Below are 20,505 nucleotides of genomic sequence, written 5' to 3'. Positions count from 1 at the left end.
GCCGCGACGCGGGAGGAGGCCGGATGTAGACAAATGAAAGATCGCTTCCGGTGCACTGCTGATTAGTTTTGCGACCACAGTCGCGCGACTGAAAAATCGTGCAGAAAGCGACTGGCCAAAAATGGTCGCTTTGCGACCAATTTGGTCGCGCGACCACTGTCATTCGCCGGTGTGAATTAGCCCTTAAACCCAGTGGCTCATCGGCCGGGGATCTTGGGCAGCATTTAAATGAACCGAAAAAAAAAAAAACGCTCGCGTACTTAGATTTAGGTGAACTCTAGCAAAGGGTGATAAAAATTGCCCGCTATGGCTTCCCGCATAATACGCCGCATTATCTTGGAACGTTAGCCACCGCGATTTAGATGCGACGCTCGACCATGGATAGTTCAGATAGATCAAATCCGTAGACTTCTGTTTGCTAAAAAAATAGCAGAAGAGGAATGATAGGTAGTGAGCATTATAAATATTAATAAACAAATATTTGTGGGCAGCACACAATGAGACTGTTTAGCACTACAAGCTAGCGTATGATACGGTGTCGCACTTTAGATGAAAACAGATGCTCGATTCACGAATTATGATACTTCGATCGTTGTTGGTCGAGACCGGAAGCGAAATAGATGCCAATGTTTTCTCATTTCAATCAAATAACGAAAGAAAGTTTCTGCCTAATTGAATTTGTGGTGACACAGTTAAGATGCACATTGATATTGAAAAGAGAGAGAGAGAGGGCGGGAGAGAAATGCTCGTCGAGCTCACGCTTTGCTCATCGCTCAGAGAAGAGACGAGCTGCGCATCGGCAACGAAATGCTACGCAGCCAATTGCGACTTTGTGATTTGGTGTAACTGAAGGAACCGTGTAACAACAGCGTGGCCAGCGTCTTTCCTGTCCCGAACCGTTTCTTTTTTGAGCCCCCTGTTGCGCCTTAACACTGCGTGCGGGGGCCGCCTGCACGCGGGAGGCGCTCCGACACAGGATACCCGCTGCATGTAACGGGAGTAGCGTGGCGGCTGGAGGGGCGGGCGCGGCCTGTCGTTTTCCAGTCGCCCGGCAGCTCGAGTTGCCCTTCGGCGACACACAACTAAAAGTGTACCACGTACACCGGCCACACGTCGCGTCACGCAACCGCTGTCGGCGTCTACGCGCGGCCTCGTTTATTCCGCTTTCACCCGGCCGCCTCTGGGGGCTCAGTCACCGTGGCATTCTGCTGCTGAGCCACGCAGCTGGTTGTTGGTTCGACTACGCACGTGGGCCCACGATACCTATACGATGCCACACCGGGCCCATGATACCTATGACGTCACTGTCAGTGACGTCATAGGTATCGACAGCGTCAGTTGGGAACCGCTTGTTAGTTTACCGATTGATAAAGCTTCCACTTTTAAAGCACCACGTGGCTGAAAATTGAGGGTTTTCAGCACTTTCTCTGCAGAAAATGTTAAACGTGCGAAAATGCTTCGAAATCAGTGACGCCGTACAGACGCACCTGCGCTGCGGTTCAGGCTTGAAAATCAGAAAGGCGTACTCTGCCGTTCATTTTCATCTCTGACAGCCAACGTTTTCCCGCCAGGTGAAATACCTGTAAGGTCTTCAAAGCTTTTCACCTGTCTCGAGTAATTTGCGATAGTCAATAAACAAAACACGTAGGAAAAACGCACAAAGACCTCGTTTTCGTCTGGGTGGTTATCGTGGTGGTTCCCGCACATGCTGCTCACTGCGCATGTTCCTTTTTCTGCGTGCACTTACTGCGTGCTTTACGTGTTCTATAAGCAAGCATTTTGTTCTACCATTATATTGAGAGCAGTAATCCCTACTCACTGGGACGACTTTCATGCCACAGGTGTTGTTCGTATGCCACTGTTGATTTCAACCGCATTGCGTTTATGCCCACATTGTGAATATAACTTATACAGCGTCTCGCCTTGCCCATTTCATTAAGACCAGGCATACTTCATGGCTATTTAGGTATGTCCGGGCTTGAATATGTCTCACCATGTTTTTCAGGGCGCCATGACCATAGGCAACACATTTAAAGCTGTCGCAAATCGACATCTTTCCTTCACTGACGCGAAGCTCAAGGAAGCCAAGGAAAGGTTACACAACAAGGGGGTAAGTGATTGCTTTCTGTTAATTCAATTACACTTCCTTTGGTTTTTGTCACAAGCTGTTAGTGTATATTTCAACTCTACCAATTTTACGTAACGTTTACGAATTCGGTGTCACCTAAGCGGGCCCTGACCCACTTAATGTTTATCGAAGTAGAGAAAAGCATTCGAAGTTAAAATACGCTATTTAATAAACACTTTGTCACGAAAAGTACTTCGAAGTGGATTTATTGGCAAAACGCGGCGTTCGCGGTGCTTCCGCTCCTCCTTCAATGCCTTTCACTGCCAAGGTTACGACAGAGCGGGGCGTGCTCACAAGGCACCGCCTTCTGTATGTTACCGTGGCGCGCAGTTCCCATGTGATTTTGGATGTTATTGTAGACGCCACTGCTCCCGATTTTGGCAGCTCCGACGCGCCAAACGTAAGCCAAACGCGCTTGTCATGAGCGAGCAGCACAGCGCTGAGCCAGTGGACTCGCCGGGGTACCCTGCCGTATCTGCGCTACGTAGCAGACCGCAGCTACACGCAGATGTAGTGCATATTGCGCAGCGCTTGCTTTGTGCCCGACAGGGCCCGCGTGAGTCCTCGCGCTCATACGATCCAGTCAGACCATGCTGTGTGGTGCGGACCGGCTTTGTCCTCCGCCTGCATGACTTGCGAATAGTGGCCACATACAACAAGTACATTGTAACACCGAAGTGTTTTATGCCGGGGTACTTCCTGTAACGGATGCCACATATATTGCCCATGCTCTACAAAGGTCGTCGCGTATTTTTCATTCTAATGTAGTCCAGGCATACTTTGCAAGCACTAAAATCTTTTAGAAATAAATTTTTCCACTTACGAGCGAAGACTGGAATCATTTGCCAGAATGTATTGTTGAATGCATATCTTCATGTTTCATATGAAAATATATTGAAAAACCATCTTTTGTAATCCCTCTCCTGCTTGGGCAGCATTGCTGCCTGCAGTATTGTGTAAATAAATAAATAAACAATGGATAAACAATGGATGTAACGCTGGCGCTCAGGAGTAAAACAGCTGGCTTGTTGCAGCACTGTGGAAGCTGCACAAATTCTTAGTTGATAGGAACACCGAGTGCTTACAGTATGATAAATGGCAATGTATGTAAAAATAATGAGCGAGGAATACGAGGCTGAAAATACCCGCGTGTTTTGATGATAAACTGAATACAAAATGAAATTTATTTTAGAAGCGAGTAAACCATGCGCATTTAATAGCTTGTCTAAAACGACACCCAAAATTGTAACGCTGTCATGTATTGGTAGGATATGATTACTTAATATTACACCAGTAGTAGGTGGAATTGTTGTTTGAAGGTTATGAAATAAAACGTGTTTTTGATGGACTGATTCGAAGATAATTTGGTGCTTTAGTGAGCACCACCTGTCGATATTGCCAAGTTCAGCGTTCAGCTGATCTTGCATTACTGTCAATCACTAGTGAGATGAATAAATGGTAGTGTCATCGGCATGCAAGAGGAACTTGTAACTGGTAAGCACATCGGGTAGACTGTTTACGAACAACAGGAAGTGTAAGGGACCTCATAATACAATCTTGAGGCACACCAAAGTTGGCTGATGAAAGCTGACCGTTGCCATGTACAACTTGAGACCGATTAGTTAGCTAGCCATGAAGGACCAGTGATGCCGTAGGTGAGTGTAGTTTATACAAAAGAATCGAATGGTTCGGAGTACCGAATGCCATAGTCCGGTCAATGAATGCTGCTCCCACAATTATCCCGGTATCTATAGACCAGATTTTTTACGGCCTCGTAGCGCGAGTGTCGGCGCAACCGAGCGAACGAGCACAACAGCGAAGGATCAAACAGCGACACGGAGTGCAGCGGGAAATGCAATGCGGCGATAGCGCAGAGATCGCGAGAACGAAAGCGGGGGAGGGGGGAGGGTGCGGCGAAAGCGTGAGAAGCCTAGTGCCCTGCATGACGCGTGCTTAATTCTGGCGACGATGGCTGCGCGGTGGCGCCAGAGTAGAGCGCGTCGTCTGTATGGAGGGAGTGCTGCACGAACGGACGTCGGTCTGCGGCGGCTGCTGTGAATCCCGCTCACGCATCGCGATTAGCGAGGCCGCCGTGCCACGCTTCACTCAAAGTGCCGCACGAGACAGATTGTCCGCGCCAGCTTATATCTCGTGAAAGTGAAACACGTAACCGCAGATGAATTTTTTAACCTTCGGCTCGCGTGAAAGAATGTGCTTTTAAAAAAATCTGGTGCGGCTCGCTGGACAGGCCGGACGGACGGACTCCTCGGTGGCGTTCCGTGATTCTCCTCGCACGGGCGTGGTATGTTGCAGAAGTCGTGGGGCGCTGTTATTGTTGCGGTTTGCTTTTCTCGTACTGGAGCAAGTACTGCTCCTGTAGGACACATGTAGCCGGCAAAATGAGGCCTCTGGAGAGCACCCGACTGTATAATAATGTAGCCGGTGCGGGATTTGTAAATACTCTTTCTGAATGTCCACTATCGCGGACAGCGGATCTTATACTTCCCTGGCACGCATAGGCCTCGGTGAGGCCTAACCTAAGGACCAGTCCGGATTCTAGATTTGGTATTCCCGTTGCCGCTTTGGTGCCCTGGAAGTGCCGCCAATAATACTAAATAAAGGCCCGTTGTTGCAACCGGTAAATAAATACTAGATATAAAAAAAGAATCGCGCCCACGTGCCAAATCGTGATGCACGGATACCACGCCCCTCTTAGAAGCATTATGGAACGCCAAAGAGGAATTGAAGACGATAAGCAAAACGAGAACAACGTGAAAGCGGGAGACAAGCTTCGACGGAGAGAGGGTGTGAGGTGGGTGGGTGCGGCAACCCTCTCTCCTTTAGAACAACACCACCTATATATACTGTGGTGAGGAAAGCATATGCCGCCTTGAAGCCAAGTACACTTGTCGAAACGTTGGCTCCTGCTTTCATCTTGTCCTCGTATTGCTCATCGTCTTGAATTTCCATCTCCCACCTTCCCCGTGTTTTCTAAAGAGGAATTAGGAATTCACCGGCCTGGCGTTGGCATGCAGAGTTCAACGATTTCTGCCTTTTCATCGCTTAATGTTGCTGTTGCGTTGCTATGTTTTTCTTCTTAAAGTTTATTAAGCTAACCATAAAAGGTTTCCGCCCCCAGGAAGTGCATCCATCGGGGCGGAGGTAGGGACAGAACAGGAGATCAGTTCAGGTATTATTGACTATTTTTTAGTCTTGAAGAAATCGAAGTAACCGCTGGAATATGAGGCGCTGGCTAGTGTCAGGCGTCCAAATACTGAGGCCTCAGAGAAGCGGGGAGAGTGGCTATCGCTCTCCTGCAGTGCTGGAGTATATGTTGCCGATCCAGCAGCTGGTTCCTTGGACAGGATAGGTAAGTGGCTAGAGACGCATCCTGGTGCGGCGGGCTGGCGCCACTGTCTCCCTGACGATGCGTCGCAGGTTAGGCTTCAGCACGGGTCAACTTCCCTGGAACAAGCGCAGGATTTTCTGGGAGGGTGCGTCCGGAGCGCCGCTCTTCAAGCCGCCTTCGCCAGGATTGTGCCTGGGTGGATGGGGTGTGGGGCGTCACGCACTTGTGGCCCCCTCTCTGAAGGGCAGGAAAGAAGCTCCCTTGCAACAGGGTCGGCCATTCGGTTGCCAGCGACACCAGCGTGGCCTGGTATCCATGTGAGGCAGACAGTGTGGCCAGCCTCGTTGGCGATTCGCATCGCCCGGTGTATCGAGTTAACAGCACCATTGTGCGAGTCCGGCCGGGCGCATGCCTTTATGGAGGCCTGCAAGTCTGCTTAAACAGTGGGAGGGAAGGCTGCAAAAGGAGGCTTGAGAATGGCATTGCATGCAGCGGGTATCGAAGCTACTTCCAACATTAATGGGTCGTTGTAGGCAGGGCGGCCGCGGCAGTACGTGGGCAGTAGTGCACTAAGACTGAAGCTTCATCACTGAGGGTGCCGTCGGTGTAGACAGCGTGGTGAAAGGGAGGAGAAGTGCGAATGTCTCCTTGATGCCGCCTTGTGTAAGACAACTGCCTCTCTGCGAGATCGGCATTCACGTTTTGGGGAATCTGTGCAGGTCATGGGACAATGTCACCGAGCACGGGCAGAGGGTAGAGGCGTTGAGGGGACTGGAAAATGAAGTGCGATGATGCTCCGATCGGATATCGTGGATCTAAGTTGGAATTGATGTGAATCCTTGGCAGTCTCGGCTATTGCCTGGTTCGGATTTATGTGGGCCATTTGAGCAAGGCGATGTAAGCGCATGAAACGCGGTAATTTGGTGACAACCCCCATGGCTTCGTGGTTGAGCGATTGGATTTTTTGTCGTTGCTTTTGGGTCAGACTGTATATGTTACAGGCCGTATACAGCACGTGAAATTAGTAGAGCAGCCACGAGGCTCCTCTCCTCCCCAGTTTTTGTACGCGATGCAGCGGATTAGGCGGAGTGTCTGATGCGAGGTTCGAGTGATGTTGCGATGCCATGTTGCTGCAACACTGGCTCCGTCGGTGTGGATGCCTAAAACTCGAACACTGTCTTGCTGAGATATTTCTTCGCCATCAAAGTTGAATAAAAATCGCAAGGCTGAAGGGCCTGGGTTTGTGCCCAGTACAAGTTAGTTTTGTCAACAGAAGGCACAAGTCCGACCTGCTTTATAAATGTCCGGCTTAAATGGCATCGGACTGATCGCAGTCGGAGCCCCCGTTGGTCCATATTGTGACGTTGTCCATATACACACTGAAGTGAATTCCAGGCATCTCAGCCAGGCGATAGCAGATTGGTGCCATCACCAAGCTGAGCAGTAGTAGTGGATGAGCAGTAATGGTGGACGGCTCCTTGCGGCACTCACACGTCGTGATTTCTTCGGCGCGGAGAGTCTGCCCTACGGTAACCTGAAATTCGCGGTCATACCGAAAGCCACGTATGCATATCCAGGGTTTGCCTGGGATGCTTGAGACCGACCAAAATAAGGTAATCGACAGCACGGACCCTTTAGGCTTCGCCGAAACACCTCGATTCGACGCCACGAACGAGAAACGCGTGAGCGCACCACCAAGTGAAAGAGCCCCCGTGAACCTGCGGCCCTATAACGTCAAACTATTCCAATATGTTTTTATTCCAATCTCCTGACGTCAAACTTGCATAACCGCCGACGCAAGCGTTGGGCGGTGACCCGCAATTTGGTCTAAACAGACCGATCAAACACTCTCCTCATATATAGGTCACTTTTGTTTGCTTTAAAAACGAATACCATTGCCTACACTGAGCGGCTTGTCTCATCTAATTGGCTGATAGGAGGCGAGAGCACACTCAAGTGGAGAGGGATTGAATGGGGCCGATCCAGTGCACTGAAAGTCGATAACTATATGAAGAGGATGGTTCAGGTGTCTTGCGATTGGACCGTTTACCCTTACTTAGCTTGCGGTGGCTGGTCGAAAATGGCGGCCGCGTGCAACAGAAGGTTAAGAATTCCGCTAAATAAGATCCTCAGCAACGATAAGTCTGCTAAGCGAGGCCGTAAACGTGCCGGAAGTGCTCGAAAACGTTACACGGCCATGCAAAAAGTTTTATTGTACGCAAATAAACCATACTCTACGGCAGGTGCGTGTAGCCAGTGCCGGAGTTATAGGCGGCAGACAACTTTTATTCCTTTCCGCACGGGGCAGCCTGCGGCTATTCAGAGAAAAATCCAGTTTGTTTCGGCATATTAATGCATCTTTGACGCGGACACGTCACTTTGACGTGGTGCGTATTCCCGGTGTTGGGACGCCACGTGACAGCCAGGTGAAGTAGGTGCAGCCCGAAAACTTTTGAGCAATAGCCGAGGGCTAATGACGAGAAGGTGTCAAACAAGAAATAACTATTTTTCTTTTGCTCGGTCTAATCATGCATAATCAGAGTGTACACGCCATATCAGATGGGGAGTTATCGCGGTTTCTATGACATCGTGTGACTGACAGGCGAAGTGGGGGTCACCCAAAAAAGTTGTTGACCAATCGCGGAGGGCTGATTCAGAATTGGAATAGAAAAGCTTGGAATAGCTTTACGTTATTGTGCCCCAACGTAGCCATCTTCGTTTATTTAGACAGTGTTGCCAGCACTTCTAACATCTTCTGGAGTTGCAAATAAGGGATGTGAACGTAGGAACCATCTGCGCTTCTGACGGCGGCAGTCGAATTGCTCCAGCCGTCGTAGAGTGATACAGGAGTCTGATATGAAGTCCTATTTTGTCACAATGGTTTAGAAATTGTTCTCGTGGTTGTAGACGTGGGATCATACCACGTGTATCCTGTTCCTACGTTTAAAGCATCGCCGAAATCACGCTTTCATTCGTGCTGGCGTGAATGGCCATCTCTGCACTTTACATTTCACATTTGGAAAAGGTACGGACGTGGTTATGATATTCACACTGCAGTGGCTACGCAGCCTGTGTATGTGAATCTCTCATATCTACACGGCTAATGTGACGTTCTGTTCGCTGTACCTACGTTCAAAGCTAATCCTATTCAAGCTTCCCTACAGTGGGGTAAGAAATTTAACCTCTGAATCACACACGCACCTGCGAAAAGCCAGCAAAAATCGATGTAAGCACACTGGCTCAGCGGAGTGCCTGCCGCGTGACTGACTCCCGATGGCAGCGCCACCGCATCTTTTTAGCATAGCGTTGGGATGGCCTGCGTATCGACAATTGTTAGTGGCTACAGCGGGACGTGGCACTTGCTGAGACGGAGGACATTAGCACGAATGCGCGAGTTAGAGCGGGTGCGAGAGAGGAAAAGTGGGGACTATTGCTCCTTGAATATGACTCTGCCTAGGTGGCCTAGGCACTACAAAGGGGTTTCTCAGCGCGTGTTGTATGCATTTGTCCCTAGGCGTGCCGGCAGAATTCACGGAGTACGGTAGTGCTAAACTTACCGTTGCAAGTTGGCGGCTGGACGTAATTTGTTCAACTGTGTTTTTTAGTGATGGTAGCAACGTGTCATTATTTCGCATTATTGGCGGCTCCTCCAGGACACCAAAGCAGAAACGAGGACACCATGCTAGAAACCGGACTGGTCCTTGGGTTGGGACTCGCCGAGGCCGGCACGGCCCCAACTCATGGAACACCAACACCAACACCTGGAACACCTGCGCCGCCTGCTTTATTATAATCTCAGGTGCTCTCATGAGGCCTCCATTAGCTCGTTACATGTGCCTTCCTGGAGCAGTGCTTGTAAAGAATGCAATCTATGGTTGCGACAAAAAAAAAGCTGCCCGCGACTTATACAACATCAGTCAAAACCTTGCCCCTTCAGACACAGTGATCACCAAACGGGGTGCCCATGCCCACTGCCACACGCACGGGCAGCCAGTGGCGGAGCATAAACAAACTCGACTGCACTCCATAATGCCGGCATGTCTAGGGGACAATTCTACAACGCGTGCCAAGAAACCTCCTCCTTAATGCCTAGGCAGAGTCGCATATTCAAGGAGCAAAGGCCCGAAGATAGAATTTCTCTCTCCCACTCGCTCTTGCTCGCGCCTGCACAGAAACATCGAGCGCCACAAACGTCCCGCCCCACTGTACCTACTAGCAATTGTTAGAACGCCACCGGGATTTAGGTGCACTGGATGTCGACAGACACACGCTACTCGTACACCTCATAGTTCTTTTCACTGGTCGTGCAATGCTTCGGAAGCATCAGATACCGCGACCGCCAAATTTAGTTCAGAAATGAAATAGCCATAACTCTCGTTATTTTATTATATTCTTTAATATGCTCACGTATGTTAGATCTTGCTAAAGTGTGCATTTACTCATGGCACCTTGTTGTAAGAGAGCAGAAAGACAAAGAAATATTCCTTCTGCAGGTCTCGGTAAGCCGAATCGACAGTCGCAACGCGACGCTCCAAATAGTGGACGAGAATGTAGCTTCGGCTGCTATGGCCAAAGAGGAGACCATTGGCCATAAGGAAAAGCCTGTGGAGACTGGTAAGAGATTCCCTGTATCTCAATATTTATTTATTTATTTATTTATTTATTATACCTCAAAGGCCCCAGAGATGGGGTATTACATGAGGGATGGGCTTTAACAAAACAGTGATTCTAGAGCATGCTTGAAGTGATGAGTGTCGGAGTGGTGCGTGATGTCGGCAGACAGACCGTTCCAGTCCCTGGCGGTTTTCACAAAAAATGATCGCAGATGAGAGGTAGTCTGCGCCGGGGGAGGATACACGGCTTTGCTGTGGTTAATGCGGCTGGACTGACGATGAGCTGGTAATATAGCTGAAATGTGCAGTGGTGAATGATAGAATTTGTGAAAAAGACACAGTCTAGAAATAAGACGTCGCGATTCTAGATTAGTAAGACCGGCACGGGATTTTAGTTCAGACACGCTTGCATGATAAGAATATTCAGAGTAGATAAACCGGGCTGCACGGTTTTGAATTGATTCCAGTGTATTAGATAGGTTATGTTGATGAGGATCCCAGACAGAGCATGCATATTCCATAGCATTCCCTGTATATGATACGATACCATAGAAGAGTTTGACATTCTGCACCAACAGACACGCATGACCAACTGCGCCTACATAGAAGTGAGCAGAGCTCATAATGTGGGTAATCCAGTGCCTGCATGGTTTTGGGCGCATCGCACTGCAGTGGTGCTCTAGAACATGAACGCTCCAGAGCCCTTGCATACATAATTTACTACTGCTGAGGCTCTAATTAATTCACGTGCTTGAAACTTCGTCTATACCTGGTCCATACCTTGCCCCTAATTTTAATCAACTGTAAGCAAGGCTTCACGTTTAGTCCACTGAAGATGCAGGGGAAACATTCTACAAAACTTCTTAACATCCAAACAAATCAGGACCCAACAATTATTGGCAACGCTCCTAATTGCACCATGAATGTTAACTGTGCCACGGCTTGCACTTAATATTCATTGCATTTTCATTCCTATAGAACTTGCTAGCGACACTAGGAACTAAGTTGATGATGACCGTGCGATAGACACTTTCGAAGACTGCTCTTATTTATTATTCTTAGTCGTAATTGCACGCTCTAACTGCAATTTTTTAGACTTGTACAATGGACCATTTTACCATATTTAAGGCCGTGCTGCTTGCTCATTCACCATTGAGGCCGAGCATGGGCTGTAATTATTATTGTACGTAATTATTATAATATCGCACGCAGATTTTCATTTACTTCACACAGTAACAGTAGGAAGACGCGCAAAACACCCTTCATGATTGATGACAGCTATTGGGTCTGTGTTTTCTTAGCAAGCCCAAGAGGTGGTTCATGGACCCTTTAACCGAGCCTCCTTACACCGAAAAAGACTTTACTGACTCTTGATCCATTTCCTTCTAGGATAAGTTGTTGGCAATCCTAATGATAAAAACATGATAAAAAACGACGTACAGCCCGAAAGACAAGGACTGCGAGACTACATACACTGCGCTGTGTATGTCGTCTCCTGCAGTCCTTGTCTTTCGGGCTGTACGTCGTTTTTTATCGTGAATTACCTACTACCCCAAGCAACCACCCTAGAATAAACACTCGAATAAAAAAAATTGTTTTTCCAGAACTCGCCTCCTACAAGATCCGCGTAGTCATGGATGTTGGAATCGCACCGCTGGCCCGAGTTGTTGGGGTCTCGGTGCTGACGCCCGTTATTGCCAATGGGTCGCAAGCCCCAAGGGTAGCGTTGGCCTGGCGGCCTGGGGCACTGGAAGCATCCGAAGGTCCCGGCAAAGCATGAGAAGACTGGTAACAGAACAACTTGTTTATTCTAACATAGCAAAAGAGCGGCCGGTCAGGTCGACCGAAGTGGAGAGACGGGAGAGCACGTAACTCAACAGTACAAATCGGAGCCTCTCCTCTGGCGTCCGGGGCAGCTGCTCTTATACCCTCGGCGTCGCGGTCCAAAAGGGAAGGAGGGAAGGTCACGGGATGAAGGTCACGGGACGGCGCAGCAGGAGCCCACGACGGCGCGAGCGGTTGAGCCGATAGACCTGCTGAACCGAGTGTAGTGACGCATCGCCAACCGCCCACACGACGGCGCGAACTGTTGAGCCGAGAGACCTCCAGGCTCCTCATTCGGGGAACTCCGCTCCCCGGCTGCCGCGCTTTGACAAGCGAGGGCACACACACACACACGCACACACGAAGACACGTGGCACTGAAACACGCCTGGGCACGCTTGGCGGGTAGGCGTTGCGGCGGCGTCGGACGGGCCAAAATGTCCGCCGCTTTGAACAAAGCCCCGGCGTCCGTTGCATCCGCGCCGGCATTACCGCGCGTTGTAGGCGAAACGTAACAGACCGCCCCGCCGGGGGAAGGAGATCCCGAAGGTCAGGGGACTGCATCCGCTGTCCGGAGGGATGTCGCTCGATGATGCTCATAACCGAAGTTGGGCGTCCTTGGGCGTTTCTTGAGCGCAGCGCACAGAGAAGGCCTCGTTCTCACGTTCAGGTGCACACAGGACACTGCAAAGTGACTTCGGGAGAGTTGACATTTTTGTTCTCGTTTCCGGCAAGCGTTAGAACCACGCCAAAAGTCAACCGCTCAGTCAGCAAGCACGGCACAACCCTCACTAAGCCCTGCCAGGCTCTTTCCCCTTTTATACTGCTGCCTAGTTCCTTACAGTAGTTTAGCAGCACTCAGAACGCGTCCACAAATCGGAAAATTTGCACTAAAAAGCACATCATCACTTTGAAACACTACACAAAAGCAATAAGTTAAAAAAATCCTGCCTCAGGAAGAAAAACATCAGTAACAAGCAATTTTGAGGCTGATTCCCACGTTAGGGGCTTCGACTTAAGCCATCGGCGTTACCGTTGAGACTCCCCTTTTTGTAACGCACCTCAAAGGAATATTGTTGCAAAGCGAGGCTCCAGCGCAGGAGGCGGCCATTTTTGGGAGAGATGGTCTGCAGCCATTGGAGAGGGCAGTGATCCGTTTCAATGATAAACCTCGAGCCAGCTAGGTAACATGACAATTTCTGAACGGCCCACACGATACACGCACACTCTTTCTCGGTGGCGCTATACGCCTGCTCACGACTCGTCAGCTTACGACTAGCATACAGGACGGGGTGTTCTACTTCTCCATTTTCCCGTTGGCACAGTACAACGCCCATGCCTCGCTCACTAGCATCACACTGAACAACGAACCCTTTTGTGTAGTCGGGCGATCGTAGCACAGGCTGGCTTGTTAGGGCGCTCTTTAGGGCGCTAAAAGCTCTTTCCTTCGTCTCATCCCAGACGACTGTTTGCGGCTCTGTCTTTCTTAGAGCATCCGTCAAGGGAGCCGCGATATCAGAGTACCTGGGGATGTACCTCTGATAGTAGCCGGCGACACCTAAGAACGACCGAATATCGGTCTTCGTGCGCGGTTGCGGGAAGTCTCGCACAGCGGCCACTTTTATTTCAGAGGGGCGGCGACGACCCCGACCAATCACGTGTCCGAGGTAGACAACCTCGGCCTGTGCTAACTGGCACTTGGGAGCCTTGACTGTCAAGCCCGCATCGCGCAGGCGGGTTAGCACTGCCCGCAAGTGCGCCATATGCTCAGGCCAGGATGCGGAGAATATCGCTACGTCGTCTAGATACGGTAAAGCGAATTCTTGCTGTCCCCGCAACACTTTATCCATGAGGCTTGAAAAGCAGTATGGCGCGTTCTTCAAACCAAAACTCAAAACTTTAGGACGGAATGTCCCCATTGGTGAAATGAACGCCGCATACCTACTAGCCTCTTCTGTAAGTGGAACCTGCCAATAACCCCTGACAAGATCTAGGGTGGAAATAAACTGAGCGCTACTCACTCTCTCAAGGCGCTCCTCGATGTTAGGGATCGGATAAATTTGATCCTTAGTGATGGAATTAAGCCTGCGGTAGTCGACGCAAGGACGAGGTTCCTTGCCCGGTACCTCAACTAAAATCAAAGGGGAGGTATAATCACTCTCACCCGCTTCAATAACACCGAGCTGTAGCATTTTCTTTACCTCAGCCTCCATAATATCGCTCTGGCGGGGTGACACCCGGTACGCCTTGGATCGTACTGGCTCTGGGGAGGTAAGTTCTATGTCATGAGTAAGGACAGAAGTCCTACCAGGCCTCTCAGAGAACAGACCTTGAAACTCTTGTAAGAGCTGGTGTAGTTCTGTTTTCTGCTCAGGCGACAGCGATGCTTTACTTATTAAGTCACTAATGACTTGATCGGTGTCTTTCCTGTTCGTCACTGAGCCTAGTCCCGGAAGCTCGACCGGAAGCTCTTCTAAATTTCCCGCATCGGGAATTTCCTCTCCAGTATCTGGTGCCTTTAACGCTACAGGCTCAATTTTATCCCGTTCGGGCGTGCCCTGAATACCAGCTTGCTGCGCCTCTGACCCTTTCTCATCGTTCATCAACGTCGGCCCCGCAACTACCGCCTTTGCAGCGAGCTCCCGAACCTTCGATCTGGTTAAGGCCTGAACGCTAGCCTCACCAAACAAAAGCCCCTTCTCGCGCAGGAGGTGATCGGACCTGTTCGAAAATAGGTACGGGTACTGGGGGGGCAGCATAGATGACACTGCGGCCTCCGTCTCAAGTGCTCCGAAAGGTCCTTCAATAAGCACTTTTGCTACCGGCAGACACACGCTATGAGCTTCCACTGCTTGCTTGATCCATGCGCACTCGCCCGTGAACATATCGGGTTCTACGTAAGAGGGGTGAACGACATCCATCGTAGCTGCGGTATCGCGAAGCACTCGGCACTCTTTCCCGTTCACGAGGAGGTCTCGCATGTAAGGCTCGAGAAGCTTCATGTTCTCGTCAGTGCTGCCTAATGAAAAAAAACACGACTTTTGGTTTTGTTTCTGGGCACTGCGCCGAAAAGTGTCCCGGCTTCTGGCACGTATAACACACGCGCACTTGCCTCATCTCGAACCGCTTTCTGCGTTCGGCTTCGGCTGCCGCCGTCTCCTTACGTTCGGTCGGACACTGCGCCGAAAAGTGATCCGGCTTCTGGCACGTATAACACACGCGCGCTTGCCTCGTCTCGAACCGCTTTCTCATGGGCGTGAACTTCGGCCTCTCAAACTTAGAGCCAAATTCACCCTTTTGACCGTCCTTAGCTCCACGAGCCCGACGCGTCACAAACTCCTCGGCTAGCTCAGCGGCTCGAGCCACCGTACTAACGTCTGGCCTATCCAAGACCCAGTACCGCACGTTCTCAGGTAACCGACTATAAAACTGTTCTAGCCCGAAACACTGCAGAACTTTCTCGTGGTCACCAAACGCTTTCTCTTCTTTGAGCCACTCCTGCATGTTTGACATAAGCCTGTACGCAAACTCTGTATATGACTCACTTTTGCCTTTCTCATTTTCCCGAAACTTCCGACGGAACGCCTCCGCTGACAGCCGGTACTTTTTTAGCAGACTCGATTTCACTTTGTCGAAATCCTCTGCCTCCTCTCTCTCCAAGCGAGCGACTACGTCGGCCGCCTCGCCGGGTAGCAAAGTGAGCAAGCGCTGTGGCCACGTTTCCCGAGAGAACCCCTGCTTCTCGCACGTTCGCTCAAAGTTAACCAGGAACAAACCAATGTCCTCTCCAAGCTTAAACGGCCGCATCAGGTCAGTCATTTTGAACAATACTCGTTCTCCTGCACCGTGTGCCTGACTTCCATTACGAGCGCGTTCCATCTCTAACTCGAGGCGCTTCATTTCCAAAGCGTGTTCACGCTCTTCTTTTTCTTTCTGTTCTATTCGTTCACGCTCATCTTTCTCTTTCTGTTCTTTTCGTTCACGCTCATCTTTCTCTTTCTGTTCTTTAAGTTCGCGCTCCTGTTTCTCTTTTTGCTCTTTAAGTTCGCGCTCCTGTCTTTTTGCCGTCTCCCTCTCCTCAATGGTCTCAAGGCATTCCGACAGCTCGTCATCCTCAGCTTCTAACTCAAGAATAGCCCTTAGCAGTTCTGGTTTTCTGAGTTTGTCTGAGACATCCAGACCCAACTCTCTCGCAAGCTCCAGCAATTTCGGTTTGCGCAACGACTTCAAATCCATGGCTGCTCTGAATGCTGCTTTCTCTACTGCCTACTATTGTCTTGCCGCAAACTAACCCGGTAGCAACGACAACCACAATTACCAGCTCTGTTTCTAACACTAACAAAAGCCTGGCAAAACTCAGAAGAAGAAAGTCCCGCACTCACCAAACCTCGCAGCCAAGACTTCAGCGCAGTCGTTCCGCTGCAGGCAACCAGTCATCACACAGGGCTCGTTGCACTGCTCCCGGATGGTCGTTGTGCTGCTCAGCATACAGTCAACCGCATCTCTTCGCTGCTGGCCTCCGTTGTCGCGATCCCACCGCTGGCAACCAGATGTTGGGAATCGCACCGCTGGCCCGAGTTGTTGGGGTCTCGGTGCTGACGCCCGTTATTGCCAATGGGTCGCAAGCCCCAAGGGTAGCGTTGGCCTGGCGGCCTGGGGCACTGGAAGCATCCGAAGGTCCCGGCAAAGCATGAGAAGACTGGTAACAGAACAACTTGTTTATTCTAACATAGCAAAAGAGCGGCCGGGCAGGTCGACCGAAGTGGAGAGACGGGAGAGCACGTAACTCAACAGTACAAATCGGAGCCTCTCCTCTGGCGTCCGGGGCAGCTGCTCTTATACCCTCGGCGTCGCGGTCCAAAAGGGAAGGAGGGAAGGTCACGGGATGAAGGTCACGGGACGGCGCAGCAGGAGCCCACGACGGCGCGAGCGGTTGAGCCGATAGACCTGCTGAACCGAGTGTAGTGACGCATCGCCAACCGCCCACACGACGGCGCGAACTGTTGAGCCGAGAGACCTCCAGGCTCCTCATTCGGGGAACTCCGCTCCCCGGCTGCCGCGCTTTGACAAGCGAGGGCACACACACACACACGCACACACGAAGACACGTGGCACTGAAACACGCCTGGGCACGCTTGGCGGGTAGGCGTTGCGGCGGCGTCGGACGGGCCAAAATGTCCGCCGCTTTGAACAAAGCCCCGGCGTCCGTTGCATCCGCGCCGGCATTACCGCGCGTTGTAGGCGAAACGTAACATGGATCACAAGAAAACACGCCAGGATCACGGCACAGAAAAGGACGAGACCTTAATAACAGCCACATACCGTGGCCTCACGGAAGAGCTTCCTAGAAAGCTGGTGAAATATTTTGTTGAGGGCCTGTGAATAAAATGTCATTTTCACTGTAGGCCGTGACCAAGAGGTGGGGGGGAGGGGGGGGGGGAGCGCAGCAGAGCCTCCTCGAGCGATGCTGAAGTGAACTCCTCCCACCTAAAGTGTCGTTACCAGAGTTACCCATATTTGACATTTATTTCGAGTTGCCTCTACCTCTTCAGTTAAAATGTTATTGTGTGTGACGAAAAGCTTCGTCGCAAGTGTGCGCATACGTGCGACGATATGAGGACAAGCACATTAGAAGCACCACAGACATGTTTTGTTCAGTTTCCACTGCGATTAATTGAAAACTATTCCACCGAGCTGGGGTGTTTGCCTCTTGCCCTACACGCAGCTAGGGAGGGGGGACGAAGCAGTCCCCATGCGTTGATGACGGTTCATTTCCACTGCGAAAACCTTGCACAGACACAATATATTTAAATATATAGACACGACGAAGTTCATTTTATTTAAGAGAAGGAGGTAACCAACTTGGCTATTTCTAATGGTATGAGTATACCTATGCCTGGAGAATGAATACGTTGCGATATGTTAACGCCGCTTACAAATTGCTCTCCATGCTGACCCTGAAAAGAACTTGCAGTGACCCTTTGGTAGTGTCTTGTCAACGGCAGTTGAAATCCACGTGAAGGCTATGTGCCTCATTATTGCTTCTCTTTCTAGCAAGCAATATTATTTACAACATTTATTTGGGATGGAAACATCGTCATGAAGAGGTCATAAATATATGTAATTGACTCAGTAACCGAATTGGGACCAAGCCGGTTTCATTCTAAATCGTAATGAATAACAGTCGTCCACACCAGCGCTTATACTCGGAGTCGCAGTAAAGAAAAAAAAAGGGGGGGGGGGGCTGCAGTTTCACCAGAAAGGTGAAGCAGTATTAGTGATAGTGAAGTATATGCCGTATTTATTCGAATGTAGGCCGATAGCTTTTTTTTTTCCATACATTTATATTCCTAACTCTAGGTCGGCTTAGATTTGAGGATTCTAAAAATGCGCCAGTTTTTCATTGAAACTGCTAAATATGGTGCATAGCTAGCGCCATCAAGAAAAGTCAGTATCGCAGCCGCTACTAGCCGTGCCAGTAGCCAACCGAACACAAGCGAGGTACGAAGACAGGTAGGTAGAACCATAACGCAGAATGGACCATTTGTTAAAGAATTCGTTTTCTTCAAATGACGATCCATCTATAAAATTTATATAATGAGTGGGACATTGCACCAAACTGGTAGCCCATGACGGTGAGGTGCTCATTGTTACTAACCTTCTAGTGAAAAAAGTATACTTTCGAAGAACGCCCAAGAAAAGAAATGTATAGATATTGTTTTATGATGGCCCTTGAGAGTGCGCTTTATGCTTGAGAGGGTGAATATTGCAAGTTTACAGAGATGCTGAGTGCATAATTGAATCATAGTGTCCGTAATTATGTATGCTGATGCTAGTTTTTCATGATAGATATACAATGGAACAAAACTGCTTAATGGCTAGTGCTGTGGGTAGCTGAACAGAGAAATGCACATTATTGCAGGGACCTGAACTTTAATCAAAGTGGTGACAATAGTGGTCAAAGTTTTCTTATTATTTGTACTAATGCAATGTGAAGGTGGGGATCACGATCCTGGCAACGAAAAATGAAAATCAGTGATGCAAGCGGTCGTTGTCAGCTGAAAGAACTGGGTGGACAGACAGACATGGAAAACCAGCACTTACGTGGTGTCGGAGCAAAGCTGGAACTTATGGCTGAGCCAAGTAACTTATCTGTGGCGCACACGATAGCTGCGCGCGGGTATGATATACTAGAAATCATCAAGCAGTATCTGCCACATGGGGTTAGCGCATGCTTCCTGCACTGATAGATCTCCCACCGAGCTCCTACATCTATACGAATACGCAGCTACAAAATGCATGCCGAGATGCAGGATCCGTCCAGTAAAGGGAACAAATTCGCCAGTCGCTTAATATGACATTGACCGACACCTACAGAAGTCGCTTAATCATTTAAATAATTAGCTGAGAATGACTTGGTTCGACAGGCAAGGTTCTGACTGGTGTTGCATAAGTCGCGGGTCGCTTTTTAAGTCGCGACGACAGATTGGATTTTTTACAAGCACTGCTCCAGGAGGGCACATGCAACCGGAGGCCTCAGGAGAGGTCCTGAGGTCACAATAAAGCACGCGATGCAGGATCCCAAGGGCACCCAAGGGGTAGTGGGGAGATCAAAGCTGGAAGCAGGATGGCCCGTAGGTTGGAGTGGCGGAGGCCTAAGCGTGCTGGACTTAAAATAAATATTATTACGTCCAGACGCCAACTTGTGCCGCCAAGACTTCTGCAACAGCAGTCAGAAGTTTGCCGTTTGACATACTAAGGCAGCAGCGGAAGCGGACGAAGACACAGAAACATGAAAAAGAGACCCCACGCTACAAGTTAGTAGTATTTTAAAGTTTAAATTATGGCAATTGAATAACGCGCAACTGAGCCCTCTCGAAGCGTTCGACGCATGGAAAAATTCGCGAGGACGGTAAGATACCAGTGTGACAGGGGCACAAGCAAGGAACGAAAACGCACACACAGGGCAAACTGTGAAGATGCTATATATTTTGCTATATATGTAATATATGCTATAGCTATCAAGTGACTAGTGCCATGCTCTAATCTTGAAAGGTTGCAATGCTTTCGCAATGAAACTGTTGACAGTGTGCGCTGTGTGTGTATTTTGTGTTCCGGCTCACTGCTCATCACGATGACGCCCGATTCTGATCGAATTTCGCGGTCGCGATTGCCTCCTTTGGACAAAATGAGCTGGAGACCCAATCACAGTCGAGAATTTCGATCCGGATCGGTACCGATCGCGATCAGAAGTATACGTGTGACGCTGGTAGTGACAGGGCAACGCCATATCATACTCGCCTTCACGGGAGACCACTGACCAAACGACAACAATCGTTCGTGCCAGTGCACTGCGCCAGCAACACCCAAGGAGACGCACGAGGAAAACTTGTACACGACGCCCGGATCGCCAGCCGACACATGGCAAAATACCGGCACGCCAGGGCACGCCTAGGGACAGAACGACCAAAGAAACTGCTCCTCCGTGGTACCTAGGCAAAGGGAGAAATTTCAGGCGCAAACGCCCCCAGACTTTCTCTTTCGCACTCGCTGAAACGACTGGTCAATCCCGTGGACTGGCGATTCCTCAAA

At 49.9% G+C, this 20,505-nt stretch overlaps 1 protein-coding gene and 1 long non-coding RNA gene across 3 annotated transcripts in view; one reads left to right on the top strand and one right to left on the bottom strand.

Annotated features, from left to right (window-relative positions):
- LOC126520831 (uncharacterized) overlaps nucleotides 1-20,505 on the bottom strand; it is a 450,097-nt gene that overhangs the window by 47,051 nt on the left and 382,541 nt on the right. The gene's annotated exons all lie outside the window — the stretch shown is intronic.
- On the top strand, nucleotides 2,012-11,729 carry LOC140216349 (uncharacterized). Its single transcript, XR_011892994.1, has 3 exons — nucleotides 2,012-2,110; nucleotides 9,971-10,091; nucleotides 11,695-11,729. It is a non-coding gene; the product is annotated as an uncharacterized lncRNA (long non-coding RNA).

The sequence above is a fragment of the Dermacentor andersoni genome, chromosome 3, assembly GCF_023375885.2.
Source record: "Dermacentor andersoni chromosome 3, qqDerAnde1_hic_scaffold, whole genome shotgun sequence".
Taxonomy (NCBI): domain Eukaryota; kingdom Metazoa; phylum Arthropoda; class Arachnida; order Ixodida; family Ixodidae; genus Dermacentor; species Dermacentor andersoni.
This window is presented reverse-complemented; position numbering and strand designations above follow the sequence as displayed.